This window comes from Pundamilia nyererei, unplaced genomic scaffold, assembly GCF_000239375.1.
Source record: "Pundamilia nyererei isolate P.nyererei 1_Seehausen unplaced genomic scaffold, PunNye1.0 scaffold00062, whole genome shotgun sequence".
NCBI classification, from domain to species: domain Eukaryota; kingdom Metazoa; phylum Chordata; class Actinopteri; order Cichliformes; family Cichlidae; genus Pundamilia; species Pundamilia nyererei.
In genome coordinates, this window is record NW_005187463.1 from 3,079,123 (window position 1) to 3,084,664 (window position 5,542).

General features: G+C 41.6%; 1 protein-coding gene across 1 annotated transcript in view; it reads left to right on the plus strand.

Moving 5' to 3' along the window:
- The first annotated feature begins 1,070 nt into the window (after nt 1-1,070).
- The window catches only part of LOC102192999 (uncharacterized), a 10,603-nt gene continuing 6,131 nt past the window's right edge, over nt 1,071-5,542 (plus strand). Inside the window, exon 1 of the mRNA XM_005735144.2 lies at nt 1,071-1,378. The gene's annotated coding sequence lies outside the window, so the exon portion shown is untranslated. The remainder of the gene's footprint in view (nt 1,379-5,542) is intronic.

Sequence of the window (5,542 nt, forward strand, 5' to 3'; positions counted from 1 at the left end):
AGAAGAAATTTACAAGCAGCTTCTTTCAGATATGGTGTAGAGATAGAGAGAGAGAGTGAGAGAGAGAGAAAAGGATAACATACCTGTGGTCCTACCCCATGATACAGACAGTTCACCACATTATCCAGCAGATTGATATCCAGTTTCTGGTTGAAGTCCAGCAGCTGCTGTGCTGCATGGTCTGCTAACATTGTCATAACTGCTGGCATAGAGCTCTGCAACAAGGACAGGGGGCAGGGGTCATGAGTGCACAGAACGCATTTAACAGACAAAGTCATGTGAACTGTGTGTTTAGAAACCATTCTTAACAGCTGACCGTGTAACAAACATCTGCTAGACCAACCACTGAGATGTCATTTTAAGATATTAGGCTCATGGTGTCACATGCCTGTCATGTTCAAAAAGTACAGGAAAGCTCCTGGTTCCTTTGTTGGACTCCGTTTAGGAAACTTCAAACTGGCTGAAAATGCTGGACATAGTGCTCTGGTTTACACCAGGAGCCCAGGGACTCGAGCAGCAAAAGCCAAAATAACTTAAAATCAATCTCAGTATAATTCCAAACCTTTTATTAGAGAAAGAGAGTTACAGCGCCACGTTATCTTAAAAAAAAAAACAGTATTGATCCGTAAACAGATGAGTGCACTATTCAGAAAGCCGAAGTCAATGACACTGCGCTTTTTCTTTAAACAAACAACTTAACAGCTGACTCAGACACAGTTACAAGCAGGCTTTTAATCCGTCCGTGGTGCCTGCGTTGTTTCACTAACCAAGCACTGATTTCTACAACTGCATTAGTATCATTAAATGAGCCACGTGCCGCATATACTATCCGACGTCACGTTGTTTACGTCTGTAAAACACCGAGCACACCGCGAATGACTGGCAGCAACAGTTAAAAAACAACAAACGCATCTTACAACCACGTCTACCTAGTAGCATCACCCGCTAATTTAAAAAAAAAAGAGAGAGAGAGAGAGAGAGAGAGAGAGAGCACAAGCGCGTCTCCCGCACACATTAACCAGCCACTAGGATTCACCCCACACATGTGCTCCCTCACTGCTCACTCCAACCACTCCCACCGAGGATACCAGGGACGGAGGGCGCTCATAAATAAATTTTACTCGCTGTGTCGTCACCGCTGTTTAGAGAAGTTAGCGCTTCTTGCTGCGACTCTACTCCAAAGACTAGAAACGATTATGGGCCATTTTCCGGTACAGTACGGTAAAGTTAATACTGACGCCGTTTAGCACCTAGCAACATCAACTCGACATCCGCTCGCATCACGTACACGAGTGATGCTGCCTCGGTGGGAGAGGCGCGGATTTAATCTCACGCAGTTTGGTGCTCGTCTGCAGCGTCGCACGTAACGTCAAAAGAGGTAGCCTGATTATGCGTTTAGTTCAGTAAAGTTACAACACTTTCAGCCAGCGTTAGCTTATTTTTAAGTGGCAAATGCTAGCAAGCGGACAGTCGATTTGGTTATCCCCACTGATGCCATTGCATTCTGAATTAGCATGTCGTTACATGAGCTTAAAGGCAAATTACAAGATAACACAGGTTAATGTGCACACCAAAATGCATTTTATTCTCTATAAAGGGTAAAGCCAAGACACGTTATTCACAGCATGGCAGGTTCGTACTTCACCCCAGTTACCTACCTAATATCCGAGGCTCTGACTGAAAAGAGTGGCGTTTGCCAAAAAAAAAAGCTACTAGGTACTTTGAGTACTTCAGAGTATCTGATGATTACAAAAGATTTCCTATCTCTGCAACGTTGACTATCTCCAGCTCCAGTAGTGAATGATGTCTGGCTGGTAAGAACCACTGATGTGGATTCCAAAACTACTATCACAGTAGACCTAACAATCTGTTACTCCGATACATTTTACGAAACTAAGTAAACCTTGATTCACTAATTTATTCTTTACTCTAATAATTTTCCAGCAGGGTGGTATAGAGGTTGTGTGCCTGCGCCTCCTCTCTTCTCTCCTCTCAAGCAACTAACTCGCAACCGGTTGAAACCGGTTCAGACTGGGAGATTCCATCTCGGTTTAGTTTTCAGCCGATGGCGCCGCGTAAAGTTTGGACTTAGGTTACGCCCAGGCCGCGCTGTGATTGGCTGTGTCTCTGGCGAAGACTTCCTACTTGGCGTCCCATTGAAGGATCGGCCTGTCAGTTTATTTCAATTCGCACAAGCGCCCACGCGACTACTCCGCCCGGAGAGAAAAAGAGGGCAGACTCCCTTGCAGAATGGACTTCTACACGACTCCGTTTTACAGAATAGCGAATAACTTCTCGACCCGACTTTCGTGTCAAAACTGAGCTTTAACATAAACATTTCAATTATTTGAGCAATTACAAGAAATAACTGGAGCGCGAGCGTGCAGCACGCGGAGCAAAAGTAATGGCGTTTGATGTTTGTTATCCATTTAAGCCTCTCTGTGGAAGTTTTGCTATTTTGAAGCCAAATATAGCCAGAAGGCAGAGTGCCTAGTTCATGCAGGTAGCCTGTTGGTTTGAATGATGTGATAAACCGCAACTACCATTCATTTTGCCTGTTGCTTGTAAGCTGGTAATTTTCCACCAGCCACGAGTGGGCGTGGTTACATGATCATGAACGCACGGGGTTAGAAAAACGACCTGAAGCAGAATTTGTTTCCCCGAATGGGTAACGCTACCAAAGTGAACGGGGACATTATGTGTGTATATATATATATATATATAGTGTCAGCAGCAGCCGGACGGTAAATGCAGAAACGCTGTCTTGTATTTTCCTATTTGAGCGCCATATATTCAATGCACCGCTGTCAATGGAGGACGCAAACATGACAGCGTTTTTTCCCCCTCCTCTGTGGTCACGTGGTCCAGCGCGCTACTTGATGGAAAAATACTGGATTTGGTGTGTAGCGGAGACAGTACACAGCCCAGTAAAGTCATTCTGAGAGGATATTTCGAAGGGCGTTTTGAATGTTTACCCAGCAACACTATCTACCGCTCATTCTTTATGTTTCTTAGAAACCTGTAAGACTCGCTTTTTATTATTATTATTTTGATGATGATGTCAAAGTAGTCAGAGGCGGGAAGTAATATCTATTTTTAAAGTCCAAGTCGGACTGAGATGCACGTCAGTCAGTGAAATTGCGCAAACTGCAAGAAAATCCATTACCAGTCGGGTTGTTTCAGAGTTGCACGCTGCTCATGAGAAGCGTACGTGTTATGTTATAGTGCATGTCATGATGCAGTACAAGGGGAACTGACTGCACACAACTTACAGTGTAATGTCAAAGCTATTCGTATTAATGAAAAGTTTTTTTTCTTTTTGCATATTTTCCATGTCGATAATAAGTTATGTTATTTCACCTGTTCTGCCAGTGTGCCAATGGCGTCCCAGTGTCCTTGGATCAGCCTCACACCTCAGACAGTTGGCCTATATCCGAGCCTTTGTTATTAACAAACAAGATTTCAAAGCCTATTATCTATGTGTGGAGTCATGCACGCCATTTGCTTTGCCCTCCATCCTGTCACAGAGTGCCTGACCCTCAGGAGGACAGGAGGTGCACATTTCTAGATACAAACAGGTCATCCTGCTTTTTGGGAATGTAATAGACTAGGCAAAGCTATCTGAAGTCCAATTTATATTATGTGTAAGGTAAGACATATTAACATTGGGATATGCTTTAACTGTGGTGGCTTATCATTTACATATAGTGCATGCACATAGTTGCCCACCCTTGTGAGTTTGACAGTTGTAATATATATGCAAACAAATAAGTAAGTATGATAGACTGCTATTTTTAATGCCCAACAGGAAAGTGTAAGTGCAAATCAACAAACCTCCAAGTAGGTGTGTGACCTCTGCAGGAAAAAGTGTCAGGTACAATTTACAGCGAAGCCTCAGATATTGAAAAATGGATCTAAACCCATACCACAGCTGAAGGCTGATTTTTATTTATTTTTTCCCATAAAGCCAGAAAAGCTTTTTTTAAACATCACTGTAGGGTCCACCAGTGCCCTTATCATAGAAAGTAGGCCACACTGTTTAAAGTTTATGTCACTCTGATACCATTAAAAATAGATGTAGTACTATGAAAATCCTCATCGTGTCATTCATTTTCCCACCCTACACGAGCCCAGCTGCCCGCAGGGCCTCACTGTCCACACAAATGAGGTTCTCTGGTAGAGCGGTGCTGGAATTTATTTTCAAACATGTGTGAAGTTTGGAGGTAACCAAGCTCGATCAGGCACAGGCTGGTTAAAGCTTGTTCTCTCTGGCTGGAGCCTAGTAGGCCATTTACATATATTATCATTGCACCACACTAGTGGGCTGACCTCTATGTGGCAATCAACTTTAAAAAAAAAAAACATATTGAAAGTTGTTGTGCTGGCTCATACTCCTCTTGTCCCAGTGCCCGAATGGTCAGCTTTGGCATGCAGGTCTATGATGGGAAAAGGAGAAATGAAAAGTGGTGCATAATTTCAGGGTATTATTGCGCAATGATTCCAGTGTGACAGAAAAAGTCAACTTGTTGTCAACACTGTGGGCTGTTTAAACAATGCGTTTTACTTGCTTGTACCAGCTGCTGGTCGGTACAGGAAACTAATCTGTGCTACAGAGAATAAAAACACTCATTGTTTTTTGATTAGCCTCTGACTCTAGCCCATGTTAAAGTCAGGACCTTATAAACAATTAATAGCGCCATCTCCTGCTGTAGAAGTGTTTCACACTCCTGCATCTTAGATGTGATTTTGGAGTGCCATCTGCTGGAGAAATGGCTTCTTTTTTTTTTTTTTGCTATTGCTGAGATCAAATCTCAAAGCAGTATTTCGATTTCCATTGTATTTGCAATATTGAGGTATTATAATTTTCTGAGCTTTGTCCACAGTCTTACAAATTTGGATCTTGGGTGTCATTTTAATGAGCTTTAGAAAGTCTGATGGTCTCTTAAAGTGTATCGTTAGCTTCATAGCATAAGTGCCTAAGTCATTTTTTGGTCAAATTGTATGTGATATTTAAAAATATGCATGTGATATTTAGAAAATTAGTTTTGTCTTGTTTTCCGAAAACACAAAAAAATGACTTAGGCACTTATGCTATGAAGCTAACGGTATGTTGGTTATCTGGGTTACCAAAAAATTCTGGGTTCCAAACCAAAGTTAACTTATCAAATTGAAGCTTAAATCAGTGCTCATGTGGAGACCTTTGCTGTAGGCAATACACATAGATATTTTGTTTCTAAGTCTATGCTTAAGTTTTTAGTTTTAAATGCAAAAAACAAAGATTTAACATCTCTAAAGGACATAACAGAGGATTAAGAACCTCTCATTTCTTTACAGGGAGTGCAGAATTATTAGGCAAGTTGTATTTTTGAGGAATATTATTGAACAACAACCATGTTCTCAATGAACCCAAAAAACTCATTAATATCAAAGCTGAATGTTTTTGGAAGTAGTTTTTAGTTTTAGCTATTTTAGGGGGATATCTGTGTGTGCAGGTGACTATTACTGTGCAGAATTATTAGGCAACTTAACAAAAAACAAATAT